Source organism: Humulus lupulus, chromosome 4, assembly GCF_963169125.1.
Source record: "Humulus lupulus chromosome 4, drHumLupu1.1, whole genome shotgun sequence".
Taxonomy (NCBI): domain Eukaryota; kingdom Viridiplantae; phylum Streptophyta; class Magnoliopsida; order Rosales; family Cannabaceae; genus Humulus; species Humulus lupulus.
In genome coordinates this window covers 200,103,185-200,120,432 of record NC_084796.1, presented here as the reverse complement: position 1 = coordinate 200,120,432, position 17,248 = coordinate 200,103,185, and positions in this window count along the sequence as shown.

Below are 17,248 nucleotides of genomic sequence, written 5' to 3'. Positions count from 1 at the left end.
GCTTCCACGAACCTTACCGCCACTAAAAGCTATTTTCCTGCACATAAAACAAAAGGAATGAGCCTAATGCCCAGCAAGGAAAATCTAACACATAGTCATAAACATAAAATTTCATAATAACATAAAGGCATATCATAACACTTATTACATACACTTATTATAATGGCCATTATTACTTGGGGTCCCATAGACTAAACAAGTCATATGCCCATAACCCATTTGGGGTCTTGTTAGTCATATGGGTCATATGCCCAAGCCTACACACATACATATTCATAACATATTTATAACATATTTCATAACATAACACATAAGATAACATAAGCATAAAACATATAGATTCTATCCTATTTTCCTTACCAAAGTTACTGGGATATGTGGACTGAGTTGGGACTTTTGGAACACTCCTAAAACCATATATAAAGGGTGAGTAGATTTTAAGAAGAAGAAATGAAAGGAATGGAAAGACTAAACCATTGAAAGTCACACTTACCAAAACTTTTGTGCTCAAGAACTTAGATTCCCTAACCAAAATGAGAATGAGGTTAGAAGACTGAGTAGAAGACTAAGAGAAGGGAAACATAACATAAAACAAAGGAACTAGAGTTTTGGGTTTACCTCAAAGACTTGTAAGACCAATCTACACCACAACCGAAATACTATAGAACCTTACTTCCCAAAGTGTTTGATAAGCTTATGATGTTTAAGCTTATGATTTCCCCACCCAAGTGTTTAACTCTCACACTCTCCTAGCACTTGCAGCTTCTGAACTTAGAGTAAAAGGTGAATAATGGCTGGGTACTAGGTCCTATTTATAGAGTTTAGGAATGAAAGGATCTTGATTTTACTTGAATAAAAATAATAGCTTTTTAGGTGAAAATAATTTGAATAATCGTTCAGCAGAGGCTGAAGACTCGTTCAAAAAGATGCTGGACTTATCAAGAGGTTGGATGGCTGGAAGGAAAAGAATTCAAAAACTTTTGAAAATACACTGAAGGAGGTGATATATCGCCCCCTGTAGGCGATATATCGCCTGGGCCAGTATGCCCGAGGCAACCGTGCATCGTTTCGTGTTTTCTGTATCTACGTGCTGCGATATATCGCCCCCTATAGCTGCGATATATCGGCACACGCTGAATATTTAAACACGAAATTACACATTTTTAGCTAAGTTTGAATGGAGTAAACAGCCTTGACTAAGCCCTCAACGTATTCAAAGCTGCTGACTAACCTTAAAGCATTCAAACTTTACTCCTTATTAAATTAAATCCTCAAAATACTTAATCCTTAATCACCCATTCATAACATGTGCTTAAAATCCTATTGGCCCTCATCTAAACCTTATAGTATAACAAATATTATCCTTAATATCAGTCATATAATCAAACCTTAGGTTATACTTAATATTCTTAAACTATAGGTTAAACTTAGAAAGTCTATAAGTACTACTATGAGTGTCCAAATAATTCCCGGTCTGAACCAAAAATCCACAGTAACAAAGATAATACTATACATACTATAATACTACTAAATAATTAGCTAAGTAAAGTTCTTGGACTCTACAAACTCCTCGGCCACACATGGCCGCGCGCGCACACGGGCCGCGGCCCTCACCTCCGAACCCAGATTTTCTCACCATCTTTCTACACCTTTCCTCAAGCCAATTCACCCAAAACATGGCTAACAATCCTAGATAACCAACACAGTTATTTCAACTCAATAATAGCACCAAAACCCCATTAAAATCCGCTCCAAAACTCAGCTATAACACCCAAAAATAGATCAAGTTCTACCTACATGCATAACCTAAAAACACAACTGAAATCCCAACATAATCCCTATAATTAGAGCTTACCTTGCAGAGCATAGTCCCTAAGTTTGATCCTCAATCCTCAAGCTTTATGCTCCTAAGTTTTTTCTCAGCCCAATTCCTTGCTCAAGCTAGTTTACACCAGAATTTCCTTGAGTTGTTTCTTAGAGAGTGAAGGAGGGAGAGATAAGAATGGTGAGAAGCTATCCTTAGCTAAGAGGAGGAGTATAGGTCGGTTTCCCAAAGTTTCTAAGTGATTCCTCTTTTTTTGTTTTACTTAACTTAAGTCTATAGGATTACCTCAAGGCTCGGGGTACCAAAACGTGCCCGAGGGCAAAATGGTAAATTTCCCCAATATTCCCTCCTAGACATTCCATCCTCAAATATATCTCCAAATATCTATTTTCATGTCCCGATAATCCCATAACACCTAGTACCCAAATTACCCCTCGACTCGCCCCGAGTCGGAATCTCAACTCCGTTGTGACTCTCTGGCTAACCGCTCCCAAGGACTGTCTCGGAACGTGCTGCGTAGGTATATCACATATATATAACATTTATCACATTTATCACACTTATGCCCCTAATATCCAGACGGGGCCCACATGCACATTTAACTCAATTAAAGATGCATCATTATCATATATACACATAAATCCACATATTAACATATTAAATCACTTATTGCCCTCCAAACAGAATAATCAATGCCCTAAGCCCGATTAGCAAATTCGGGTCGTTACAACTATCCCCTCCTTACAGAAATTTCGTCCTCAAAATTACCTGAACAACTCGGGGTACCGCTCCCTCATCTCTGACTCAAGTTCCCATGTCGCCTCCTCAACCTTGCTGTTTCTCCACGACACTTTCACCAAGGCCATGGTCTTGCTCCGCAAGACTTTATCTTTTCGGTCAAGAATCTGAACCGGCTTCTCCTCATAGGACAAATCCTGATCAAGCTCCAGATTCTCAAAACTTAGAACATGCATCGAATCTGACATATACTTTCGAAGCATGGATACATGGAAAACATCATGAACCCCTGACAAAGCTGGAGGCATCTCTAGTCTGTAAGCTACCTCTCCAACTCGTTCCAGAATCTCGAAGGGGCCAACAAACCTAGGGCTCAACTTGCCCCGAACACCAAACCGTTTCACACCCCTCATGGGTGAAACCCTAAAGAACACATGATCACCAACCTAAAATTCCACACTCTTGCGCTTCAGGTCTGAATAACTTTTCTGTCGACTCTGGGAGGCGAGCATACGCGCTCTAATCTTCTCAATCGCCTCATTGGTCCTCTGAACCAACTCTGGACCCAGATACCTCCTCTCACCTGTCTCATCCCAATGAATAGGTGATCTACACTTCTTTCCATAAAGCATCTCATACGGAGCCACTCCGATGGTCGCCTGATAACTGTTGTTGTACGAGAACTCGATCAGAGGGAGATACTTACTCCACGATCCCCCAAAATCAAGCACACAGGCTCGCAACATATCCTCCAATATCTGAATCGTCCTCTCAGACTGCCCATGTGTCTAAGGATGATAAGCGGTACTAAACTGTAACTGCGTGCCCATAGCCTTCTGCAAACTCTCCCAAAACTTGGAGGTGAAGGTGGGGTCTCTGTCGGATACTATCGACCTCGGAGCCCCATGAAGTCGAACAATCTCCTTCACATACAATTCAGCGTACTGCTCCACAGTATAAGTTGTCCTAACAGGCAAAAAGTGGGTGGATTTGGTATACCTATCCACAATCACCCACACCGAGTCATGCCGTCCCACAGTTCTCGGTAACCCAACCACAAAATCCATAGTAATATCTTCCCACTTCCATTCTGGGACCCCCAGAGGCTGCAGCAACCCTGCTGGCCTCTGATGCTCAGCCTTAACCTACTTGCAAGTTAAGCACTTAGCCACATAATCCACCACATCCCTCTTCATGATTGACCACCAATATAGAGCTTTCAGGTCCTGGTACATCTTCGTCGTACCTGGGTGCAAAGAATAGGGAGTGGTATGCGATTCATCTAAGATCTCTCGCCGGATATCAGAATCCATCGGAACGCAGATTCGACCCTTGTACTTCAGTAACCCCATTTCTGAAATGGAAAAGTCCTTAGTCGCTCCGACTAAGGCACTCTCCCTATGACCTCGCAGCTGGGAATCTTTCCCCTGCACTTCCTTGATCCTCTCAAGGAGTGTAGACTAAAGAGTGATGTTGGCTAACTGACCAACCACCAACTCTATACCTGCTCTGGTCATCTCCTCAGCTAACTTGCCAGATATCTGCCTCGAACTAAACAACTGTCCTGGGCCCTTCCGACTCAGTGCATCAGCCACTACATTAGCCTTCCCAGGATGGTATAGGATATCACAATCATAATCCTTAACCAACTCCAGCCACCGCCTCTGGCGCATATTCAAGTCCTTCTGAGTAAAGAAATACTTTAGGCTCTTATGGTCGGTGTATATCTCGCACTTCTCACCATAAAGGTAATGCCTCCAAATCTTAAGTGCAAACACCACCGCTGCCAACTCCAGGTCATGCGTAGGATATCTCTGCTCATATTCGTTTAACTGTCTTGATGCATAGGCTATCACCTTACCAGCTTGCATCAGCACGCACCCCAAACCCTGTCTGGATGCATCACAGTAAACCACAAACTTTTCATTCTCTGTCGGCAAAGTTAGCACTGGCGCAGTGATCAATCACCATTTCAACTCCTTGAAACTGTTCTCACATCTATCCGTCCAGACATACCTCGTCTTCTTCTTTGTCAGTTCTGTCAATGGCATAGCTATCCTGGAGAACCCCTCAACAAACCGCTTGTAATAACCTGCTAAACCCAGAAAGCTCCTCACTTCAGGAACATTGCTCGATCTAGGCCAATCTCTGACCGCCTCAATCTTACTTAGGTCAACCAGAATCCCCTCCTTACTGACAATATGGCCCAGGAATGTAACTTGTGGAAACCAGAACTCACACTTACTAAACTTAGCATATAACTTATGCTCTCTCAACCGCTGTAGAACCAACCGTAGGTGCTGCTCGTGCTCTGTCTCTGACTGGGAGTACACTAGGATGTCATCGATGAATACGATCACAAACTTGTCCAGATAATCCTTGAGAACCCTATCCATCATGTCCATGAAGGCTGCTGGGGCATTGGATAATCCAAAGGATATAACCAGGAATTCATAATGTCCATACCTTGTCCGGAAAGTGGTCTTTGGTATGTCCTCCTCCTTAACCCTTAACTGATGGTAACCTGATCGGAGATCTATCTTGGAAAACACTGTTCTTCCCTGTAGCTGATCAAATAAATCGTCAATTCTAGGCAGTGGATACTTGTTCCTAATGGTTAACTTGTTCAACTCCCTATAATCATTACACATCCTAAGGGACCCATCCCTCTTCTTAACAAACAACACTGGAGCACCCCATGGCGAGAAACTTAGTCTGATGAACCCCAAATCAAGTAACTCTTGCAACAGAATCTTCAACTCCTTTAACTCCGCTGGAGCCATTCTATAAGGTGTTCTAGATACTGGCTCCGCTCCTGGTACCAACTCTATAACAAAGTCAATCTCCTGCTGCGGCGGCAACCCTGGCAGATCCGCTGGAAACAAATCCGGAAACTCGCACACCAATCTAGTCTCACCCGGTCCAACCGACACCACCCTAGAGGTATCCATAATGCTCGCTAGGAATCCTATTCAACCTTCCTGCATCAGGTCTCTAGCCCTTAAGGCTGAAATCATTGGTACACGCAGTCCACTAACTGACCCCACAAACACAAAGGGTACCTCCCCTTCTGGTTCAAAAGTTACCATTCTGCGCTTGCAGTCAATCGTTGCCCCATACTTGGATAGCCAATCCATCCCCAAAATCATATCAAAGTCATCCATCTCTAACTTAATCAAGTCAACAGACAGCTCCCTACCATCTACCTCTGCTGGCAATGCTCTAATCCACTTCCTAGAGACTACCAATTCTCGTGTTGGCAACAAAGTCTGAAATCCCCTAGCATACACACCACTAGGTCTACAAAGCTGATCTATCACTCTAGCAGATACAAATGAATGGGTAGCCCCTGAATCAAACAATGCAGTATACAAAGAACCAGCACTAGAGATCTGACCTGTCACAACTGAGGGGCTAGCCTCCACCTCAGTCTGTGTCAAAGTGTATACCCTGGCAGGAGCAAGACTGTCACTCTGCTTCTGCTCCTCCTTCTTAACTTGAGGGCAATCCCTCTTCAGATGATTGGCACTCCCACAAACAAATCAGGCCCTAATCCTGCACTCACCCTGGTGTCGATGCCTGTATCGCGGACACATCAGAAAACTCCTCCAGTTATCACTGCCACCCTGACGGCCAGTGGAAGCACCCCGTGCCCTCCTATCTGAACTAGGAGGAACAAAGGAATCTGGGGCCTTCCTCTTCTGCTCACTAGAATCACCACCATGACTGAACCCAACAGAAGGAGGCACTGTCCTCCTGGCATCGCGCCTAACAGCGCTATCCTTCCAAATCTGATCTTCAGCCCTCTCAGCGGTAAGGGCCTTATCCACAACTTGGCCATAAGTAGTAGTCTCTGGATACAAGGTAATATTCACATCGCGGGCGATCATAACATTCAATCCCCGCACGAACCTATCCCTTCTTGCCGCATCAGTCGGCACTAGATCTGGCACAAACTTCGCCAATCTATCAAACTTTATAGCATACTCTGTCATTGTCGATCGATTCTGAGTCAGGTTGATAAACTCATCAACCTATGCAGCTCGAACTGCCACACTGTAGTACTTCTCATTAAACAAGTTTCTGAATTCCTCCCAGGTCATAACTGATACATCCTTTCTCTGAACCACCACGTCCCACCAAATGCGGGCATCCTCTCTAAACATGTAGCTAGCACAGGCTACCCTCACATTCCCCTGAACTCTCATAAAATCCAGGATTGAAGAAATCATATTCATCCACTGCTCTGCCCGCTGTGGGTCTGATCCACCCTCGAAGGTGGGAGGATGCTGCTTCCTGAACCCCTCATACAAAGGTTCCCACTTATTCTCCATAGTAGACTGCAATTGCACTGGCTCTGCAACCTGCTGCACTGGCAGCCCAGTAACCTGAGGCGGTGCCTGCTGCCTCAACTATCACAACTCTTCCTCTGTTCGTTGTAATCTTGCTTCCATCTCAGCAAACATCTCTTGCTAATTCTGTGGGGCAGGTGGAGGGTCCTGACCCTGGTTGTCATCCTCGGCCCTACTGCCGCGGAGTCTAGCTGATTTTCGAGGCATCTCAAAAAATATGCCTGCAACCAACAACGCCGCTCATCAGGCATGATAACAACATCCAAAACCACCTCCCAAGCACATCAGTCATCCACAAATAACAACTCATATAACATATAACACACAACGGGCCATGCCCTAGCATCATGCATATGTTAACTCATTCATCACGCTCTATATAAGATAAGAAGGCAAACAAGGCATCCATACACTTATTCAAACATATTAGCCAATCTTACCAACCAACCCTGAGTTGAGCCTGTCACTGACAGCGAGTGTACATGTTTGGTCAATCTCCAGAACCAATAACCTTGGCTCGCTCTGATACTAAGTTGTAACACCCTACTTCCTTACAGCCGTTACTAAGTGAGTTTAAAAATGTGCTTTCAACTTGCTAATAGAGGTTTTAGGTCAAATAGTGTAATTAAGCCATAAACAGAGGAAAAACTTTAGAAATAACAATTTCCATAGAAAATCATAAAAAAATTTACACTTGGGATCCCAAAATACAATTTAGAAACATTTACAATACATAAACTAAACCAAGTCGACTAAACGACAAAATTTAGATTTATTTACAAACATCTCCCAAAATCCACTGGCTGTGGCAGCCAGGCTGGCCCAACATGTACACGCCACCTCACGCCTGCTACACTCATGGTTAGTTGGCTTTCTCCTTATCCTTACCTCCACCACAGAGCATCTGTGAGCCGAAGCCCAGAAAGAAAACCCACAAACAGATAACATATGCAACACTTATAACAAGCATATAAACAAGCCACCAATGGGCTAAACACATACGGCCTAGCCGTCCTAGGCGTTTACCAAGCCCTGGGTTCGCGGACCACGCCGTGAGGATATCCCAGGTATCCTTTCAGGGACTTGCCCTGGCAACTTGCACTCCACGTGTTGAACGCTGCTCCCGGCCCCTTGTCGTTCTCGGCCATGCACTCAATGTGCCCAACATCGTTCCTGGCCCTTTGTTGTTCCTGGCCCCAGCCGTTCTCGGCCTACACCATTCCCGGTTCTCGCCGATCATTCACATAATAGCATACATAGCATAACAAGCAAGTACAGAATTCTAGCAAATTCAGTTAAAGGGCTACGCCTCGCAGTTCAAACACAATGGGCTCAGCCCTGCATACCAATTCTATTCAAACAAGGGGCTCACCCCTGCATACATGCTCTATGGGAACAAGGGTTTTCTTACCTGAGTCTCGAGCTCTCCAAGCACCGATGTCCCGGGCACAATCCTCTAACTTGAGCCTCGCCGAATCCCTAGTCACAACACATTAACAACATTCATCCATCAAGTTCTAATCCAGTAAATAACTTCAAGCCATAACCCTAACCTCCGGGACCTTGAATTCTATCAATCCGGGTGATAAAATCCATCCCGAGCCTTAACCATTGAATTCCCAAGCCTAAACTCCCTTAAAAACACAAACTGGCACTAAGAGTCGCGGCCCCACCCTCAAGCGCCGCGGCTAGCCTCAAAATAGAGGCTAGCTTCCCACTGTCACCCACACGGGCCGCGGCACGCGTACCAAGCGCCGCGGCGTGCATGAACTCCTCGGCCACACATGGCCATGCGCGCACACGGGCCGCGTCCCTCACCTCTGAACCCAGATTTTCTCACCATCTTTCTACACCTTTCCTCAAGCCAATTCACCCAAAACATGGCTAACAATCCTAGTTAACCAACACAGTTATTTCAACTCAATAATAGCACCAAAACCCCATTAAAATATGCTCCAAAACTCAGCTATAACACCCAAAAATAGATCAAGTTCTACCCACATGCATAACCTAAAAACACAACTGAAATCCCAACAAACTCCCTATAATTAGAGCTTACCTTGCAGAGCTTAGTCCCTGAGTTTGATCCTCAATCCTCAAACTTTATGCTCCTAAGTTTTTTCTCAGCCCAATTCCTTGCTCAAGCTAGTTTACACCAGAATTTCCTTGAGTTGTTTCTTAGAGAGTGAAGGAGGGAGAGATAAGAATGGTGAGAAGCTATCCTTAGCTGAGAGGAGGAGTATAGGTCGGTTTCCCAAAGTTTCTAAGTGATTCCTCTTTTTTTGTTTTACTTAACTTAAGTCTATAGGATTACCTCAAGGCTCGGGGTACCAAAACGTGCCCGAGGGAAAAATGGTAATTTTCCCCAATATTCCCTCCTAGACATTCCATCCTCAAATACATCTCCAAATATCTATTTTCATGTCTCGATATTCCAATAACACACCTAGTACCCAAATTACCCGTCGACTCGCCCCGAGTCAGAATCTCAACCCCGTTGTGACTCTCTGGCTAACCGCTCCCCAGGACTGTCTCGGATCGTGCTGCACGGATATATCACATATATATATAACATTTATCACACTTATGCCCCTAATATCCAGACGGGGCCCACATGCACATTTAACTCAATTAAAGATGCATCATTATCATATATACACATAAATCCACATATTAACATATTAAATCACTTATTGCCCTCCAGGCACACTAATCAAGGCCCTAAGCCCGATTAGCAAATTTGGGTCGTTACAATATCAGTCGATCGGTTAGAACCGCAACCCCAAGTTCGGTGCCACCTTAACAAGTGCCTAGGAATGCCCATGGAAACCCATGAAGAGGGGCTGGGACAAGTTCACAGAGACAGAATGTTCCAACAAACCCCCCCTACGTCACAATCAGATCACCAAGCGTAGAAAGCTAGAAATAATGGGGCAGAACAAAGGTGGGCTAATATAGTTCACCCTGATGGGATAAGAATTGCTTCGCAAGTAAGGCATCCCTCATCACCCATAAGACATATGATGCCTCCTCGTCCTACACAGGACATTCCTGCTTATGGGGACAACAGGAGAAACCCTCCTCTGTCTGCCCATACCTATGTCCCATAGACGCGTGTTGAGGATCCATATCCTTGGTCCCAAACACGAGCTGTAAGCTTCGAAAATGGGAGTTATTGGACCAAAAGTCGTCGTAGTGGTAGGTCTGAGGGTGACCTAAGAAATCTGTTTTCTTCAGCGAAAAGCCCTCGGTACAGGTCGCAACCTGATTTGCGTGATCACCTGAATTCGCAGAGAAGGAATCTAGCTCGGAATGAAGATGTTAGTTACACTTGACAATAGGGAGGTCCGTCCATAGTACGCGATAATGGGAATGTCCCACCAAACCAAGCTTAATCTTGGAGGGACAATAACCCATCAAATGCATATGATAGGGTGGGAGCTGTTGAACAGCCCCCAGATAACCCAGGGACCAAAGAACAAACCCTCGAGAAGCTAGCTCTGATGGAAGAGAAAATGACAAGGCTTTTATCTGGAAAAGATAAAGATAATTGCGACTCATAGGATGAGCTCGAGCCTTTCGCTCCAAATATTGTGGCGGCCACGTATCTGATAGGATTCAGAATGCCACACTTGTCAAAGTTTGATGGAGATGGAGATCTGTCAGACCACCTCGGGATGTTTAACACCATGATGATGGCCCATAATGTCAGGCTCGACCTAAGGTGCATTTTGTTCCCTTCAACTCTGATTGGATTAGCCAGGCAGTGGTTTAAACAATACTAGAGGCATTCTATAAGTTCGTGGAAGAATTTTTCTTCTGACTTCGAAAAAGCATTCTGGGTTTCCTAGAAATCTCAGGTTTAGGCTGATTCATTAGCCAATGTAAAGCAGCAACCTGGAAAAACGTTGAAGGCATATCTGAGTAGATTTTCCAATGTCACTCCACAAGTTAGGGATGCCGATGACAGCTCCAAGCTCATGGCAATGAGGACGAGAATCCTTGTTGGAGGCGACCTATGGCAAGAATTACAGGGAAAAGGAGTTAATAGTGTTGATGAGTTCTTGGCACAAGCTCAAAGATGGATTAACCTGGAAGAGGCACGAGCTTCCATCACAGGAACCAGCCAGATCCCTATCCAGCCCATTGGAGCGATAACGGATGTTGCAGCTACGGCTCAAACTGTTACCTAGCATAACCAAGGGGGGAGTAACAAAAGGAAGGGCGGTGAGGGCGACCAGAGTAGAACAAAGAAAAAAAAATCTGGGGATAAATTCAAGCATGTTTACGCCACTTATACCGACCTCACGGATACTAGGGAGCGCATCTTCCTGGCAAATTCTACTCACCTTCCATGGAAAAAGCCAGAACTGTTGAAAAATCAAAGAGCGAAGAGATATCCTTCAAAGTTCTGCCGATTTCATAATGATATTGGTCATAACACTGATGATTGTCGATAGCTGAAGGATGAGATCGAAACTCTTATTAGAGCAGGTCCTTTGGCCCAGTACGCATGAAATCAGGTGGTCCCTGATCATCCAGCTAAACCAAACCCTCTGTCAGCTCTTGAAGCTCCAGTAAATCAAACCAGAGCTCAACCGAATCAGGACGATCCTCCTCCGATATTAGGAGGAGATATAGCCACCATTTCGTGAGGACCTCATTTAGCAGGCACGAGTAGAGGGGCCCAAAAGAGATACATTAAAGAACTGAAATCCCATAACAGAGTGGAGTTTGTCCCAAAATAGTGGTTATCGAAACAACAGTATTTGGAAAAACAACCAATCAATTTTACAGAAGAGGATGCTAGCCACGTCCAATTCCCACATAACAATCCCTTGGTCGTAACCGTTCAGCTTGCCAACTGGAGGGTACGGAGGACACTAGTAGATAACATGAGTTTTGTGAATCTACTTTTTAGGCCCACCTTGGAAAAAATGGGGTTGTCTATCACAGAATTTAAGGCGACCTCAATGACTTTGTACGGTTTTTCTAGCGAAGGGTCAGCAGCCATCAGAATGATCAAATTAGTTGTAACATTGAGAGAAGGCTCACGAACTATCTCCAAGTTACTTGAGTTCATGGTAATCGACTGTCTAGCCGCATACAATGCAATTTTGGGCCGACTTGCGTTGATGGCATTTGAAGCCATAACCTCTATCCGCCACCTAGCAATAAAATTCCCCTGAGCTGTGGGAATATGCACCGTCAGAGGTGATCAGCTCACTGCCAGAGAATGCTATAGCATTTCTATGAGGGGAAAATCACAATCTGGGCAGCAAGCTATGGTCATAAATAACGGAGGTGAGGTGTCCCAGGAAGTGGAAGTTACTTGTGGGACGGAAGAACCTCAAGAAGTAGAGGATAGCGACGTCGCCCCACGTGATGACATTGACCCACGAATGGACAATGACAGGCCATAGCTCCAAGCTATTAAGGAGCTCGAGGAAGTAAACATTGACCCCAAAGAAGCTTCAAGAGTCGTTAAGATTGGAAAAAATCTTGATGATAAAAGGAAGAAGGAGCTGATCAATTTCTTACAAGATAATTTGGATGTTTTCGCCTAGTCACATGAAGACATGGTGGGAATAAGCCCGAGTGTAATCATGCACACTCTAAATTTGGACAAGAACGTGCCTGCAAAATCCCAAAAACTGAGACGCTTGGGAACAATCCGAGCTAGAGCTCTTTAGGAAGAAGTTGCTCGACTATTAAAGTGGGGGTTTATTCGTGAAGCAAAATACCCGATCTGGGTTGCTAATCCTGTGCTCGTCCCAAAGCCAAACGGGAAATGGAGGACCTGCATCGACTTCTCCGACCTGAACAAAGCTTGTCACAAGGATTGCTTTCCACTACCAAGGATTGATCAGTTGGTAGATGCCACGACAGGTCACGGGCCTATGTCCTTCATGGATGCGTATTCTGGATATAACCAAATCGTGATGAATCCTGCGAACCAGGAACATACAAGCTTCATGACCCCAAATAACGTATATTTTTATAAAGTCATGCCCTTCGAGCAAAAGAATGTCGAAGCTACATATCAACGCTTAGTCAACAAAATGTTCGCTAATCAAATCGGGAGGAATATGGAAGTGTATGTCAATGATATGCTTGTCAAATCCAAGACTGCCAATCACCATGTATCCGATCTGAAAGAATGTTTTGAAATCTTAAGGAGGTATGACATGAAGCTAAATCCTCAGAGTGCACGTTTGGAGTGGCGTCAAGAAAATTTCTTAGTTTCATAGTCAACATGATGGGAATAGAGACAAATCCCGAGAAAATCAGGTCATTGGTAGAAATGCCCTCACCCAGATCTCGTAAAGAAGTTCAAAGCCTGACGGGAAAGGTGGCAGCTTTGAATCATTTTATTTCAAAATCTATTGACAAGTGCCTAACATTTTACAACCTTCTCAGGGGAAACAAGAAATTCGAATGGACTGAGGAGTGCGAACAGGCATTACTCGACCTAAAAGCGCACCTGGCTGAGCCCCCAGTGTTATCTAAGCATATGTCTAGAGAACCTCTGTTCCTTTATTTGGCTATGATAGAAAATCCAGTCAGTGTCGTGTTAGTCCGAGAAGAGGACCGTGCTCAAAAACCAGTATATTATATAAGCAAAAGACTTCTCGGAGCTGAATCACGATACCCACTGATAGAGAAGCTGACATTCTGTCTGATATTGGCTTCCAAGAAGCTCTGACCATATTTTCATTCCCATTCAATCAACGCCATGATCGATCAACCTTTAAGGGAAGTGTTACAAAAACCTGAAACGTCGGAACGTCTGTTAAAATGGGCTATTGAACTTAGCCAGTTCGAGATACTGTACATGCCACAGACCTCAATCAAAAGTCAGGCCCTTGCAGAGTTTGTGGCTGAATGCACCTGATTTCAAGAGGAGCTTTTGAAGGAGCAAGTGTAGGAGCTGTGGAAAATATTCGTCGATGGATCATCGAACGAGAACGGATCAGGAGCTAGGATCATACTAATCATCCCAGAAGGGCATCGATTCCATACATCTCTAAGATTCGAGTTTAAAGCATCCAACAACAAAGTTGAATATGAGGCTTTACTAGCTGGGCTGAGAGTGCCAAGGGAGCTTAAGGCAAAAGTCGTCCAATGCTATAGTGATTCTCATCTCGTTATTAATCAGGTGTTGGGAGAATATCAAGCTCAAGGTACCAAGATGGCGGCCTACCTAGCTAAGGTGAAGGGAGAGTTGTCTGAATTTGAGTATTGTACTGTTGAACAGATACCTCGTGAGCAGAACTCTAATGCTAATGCTTTGGCAAGGCTTGCCACCACCAAAGAAGCTGAGACCTTGAACGTAGTGCCAGTGGAGTTATTGGAGAGTCCAAGCATGACAGAAGAAACAGTAGAGGTCGAGATGATCGACACAAGACCGGCCTAGATGAACCCTATAATGGAATACCTCACAACAGGGAAGCTACTGAGGACAGAAAGGATGCAAGAAAAATACTATATCAAGCTCCAAGGTAAGTGATAGTGGGTGGGACATTATACCAGCGTGGTCATTCATTGCCTCTCCTACGGTGTGTTCTGCTCGAGGAAGCTAAAAACATATTGCAAGAAGTGCACAAAGGATTTTGTGGAGAGCATGCTGGGGGGCAAACCCTAGCACTAAAAATACTGAGGCAGGGCTATTTTTGGCCAACTTTAACAAAAGACTCGATCTCATATATTCATAAATGCGACAAATGCCAGTGTTTTGTCATGGATGCCTGAGCTGCTCCAGTCGAGCTAACGATGATCTCATCCCCATGGCCATTTGCAGTATGGGGAATCGACCTAATAGAGTCCCTACCTATGGGAAAGGGAGGAATTTGTTACGCGGTGGTGGCGATCGACTATTTCACGAAGTGGGTAGAAGCTGAACCTCTAGCAACCCTCACTTCAAAGAGAGTCCTAGAATTTGTGGTGACAAGTACTATATGTCGGTTTGGGCTTCCTAAAAAGATCGTGTCAAACAATGGGACACAGTTTGACAGTGATCTCTTCACTGACTTCTATAAAAAATACGACATTATTAAGAGTTTCTCCTCAGTAGCATATCCACTGGCCAATGGATAGGTCGAGGCTGTGAACAAAACCCTAAAGGCAAGCCTGAAGAAGAGGTTAGATGAGGCCAAAGGATTATGGCCCGAACAGCTCCCGCAAGTACTTTGGGCATACTAGACTTCTCACAAAACCTCCACGAGACATACCCCTTTTTCCCTAACTTTTGGAAGCGAGGTCGTCCTTCCAGTCAAAGCCATGGTAGCCACTCACATGCAAAGGACATTCATCCAGGAATGGAATGATGAACTCCTTCAGGCATTTCTCGGCCTGATTGAAGAGAAACGAGAGGAATTTAAATTATAGCTCACCCATTATCAACAAAAAAATCACTTGCTATTTTAATTCTAAAGTTAAGACGCGAAGATTTGGATTGGGTGACCTGGTTCTCCGAAGGGTCTTTCTGGCAAATAAGGATCCCAAGGACGGTGTCTTAGGTCCGAACTGGGAGAGACCATATCAGGTCGTTGAAGTTTTGCCTGAAGGAACTTTTAAAATAGCTCGATTGAATGGGGAGACAGTTCCGCGGACCTGGAATGCCTTACATTTGAAAAAGTATTATCAGTAGAACCATCATCCATGTAAGGCTTATTTATAAAAGCCATTTAATTAAATAATAGATGGATTATTAAATAATTTCTTGTTAAAGTTGTATTAGCTCGTGTATTAATGTTTGTAAAAGCAACCAAGAAAGTTTCTTCATTCTGGTTACTTGTGGGGCATATAACCCCGAGATAAAAAAAATAAAAATCCCTGGATACAACCAAGTCCAAAATTTAGAAGCTTGGAAACATTGATTATTTGATGGCTTTTTAAATCTCAAATTTTCAATAAATCTAGCGCGAACTAAATTTAAAATCATTTAAAAACCTGGACGCAACCAGGTCCGAAATTTGGAAAGTTGGCAAAATTGTTTAATATTAAGGGCTTTTTAAAGCTCGTGTCATCAATAAACCTAGCATGAACTAAGTTTCAATAAATTAAAAACCCCGGATATAACCAGGTTCAAGGCCTAATTCTTGACAGGTCTGATACAAATCAAACACACAAAACTTGGATATAACCGAGCTCAAAATATCTATCCCGGTCTAAAAATTGATTCCTAAAATCTCGAATGTACAAGTCTAAGGATTCACAAGCATGAAAGATAGTAAATGAGAGATAAATGGATCAAAAAGTTAGATATATATTGAAACACAGCAGGCATTCTCCCGAGGAGAAAAACCTCGAAACAAGCCCGAAGGAAATTGTTTAATAAAAAAAAACTGTTAAACAATTATAGACAAATAGAAAGAAAAAAAAAAAGAGGCTATCATTGAGCTCCACCAGTTCGCCCAACCGAGTTGAACTCCTCGCCATCTCCCTCATCTCGAAGCCTTGAATTTTGCAAGGAGCGGATCCCACAACCCAGTTTCCATGAAAGAAAAGTTCCCATCTGGATTGAAGGCCCAGCACTGGTATAGGATCTCTTCCATGGAAGACAATGAGGCCACCTTTTCTTCTTTGACTGCGGCCTCGACCTCAAGTAGTTCGGATTTGGCTTCATCAACCTCGGATGAAAGTTGTGCAGTTTGAGCCTGGAGGGCAGACAATGCAGTCTTCGCAGCCTGCTCACTTTCTTGGGAGGAGGTGAGAGCGGCCTTAGCATCAGGCTCACTCATTTGAGCAGCCACCAAGGCAGCTTTGGCAACCTGCTCGCCTTCTTGAGCAGCTGTCAGGGTAATGTTGGCGATGTTTAATTCGGCCCAGAGCTCATCATTTTAGCCCTAGCTCAGGCTATGCTACGAGACTGGGCCATGACAGACTACAAAACAAGTCAGAGATATACCCTTGATCACAATAATAAGGAATTTTTCACCAAGGAAAGATGACTTATAGTGAGGTTCATCTACATAGCTGACTCCAAGACATTCTCCGGGCTGCGCTCCTCGATGGTCCTTAGATACCTCGAGCTGGCCTTATAGGCGTGCCCCACCATATGGCTCGCCGTCTCATAAATGATGCCCCAGAAAGCTTCAGGGATCTTTTGCAGATCCTAGGGATCTACTGGAATTCGAATGGTGTGGGCTGGAGGATCAGCTTGTATTACTTGGGCTTGAGGAGGAGGAGGAGGAACCCTAGCAGTAACAGTACTCACCAGAACTAATTCCCAGGTTGAGCTCGCATCTTTCCCCTTGGCAGGGGATCTAGAGGTTTTGTTTGCAGCAGGGGGTTTTCTTTGAGATCTTGAGCCTCTTTACAGTGGGGCCCA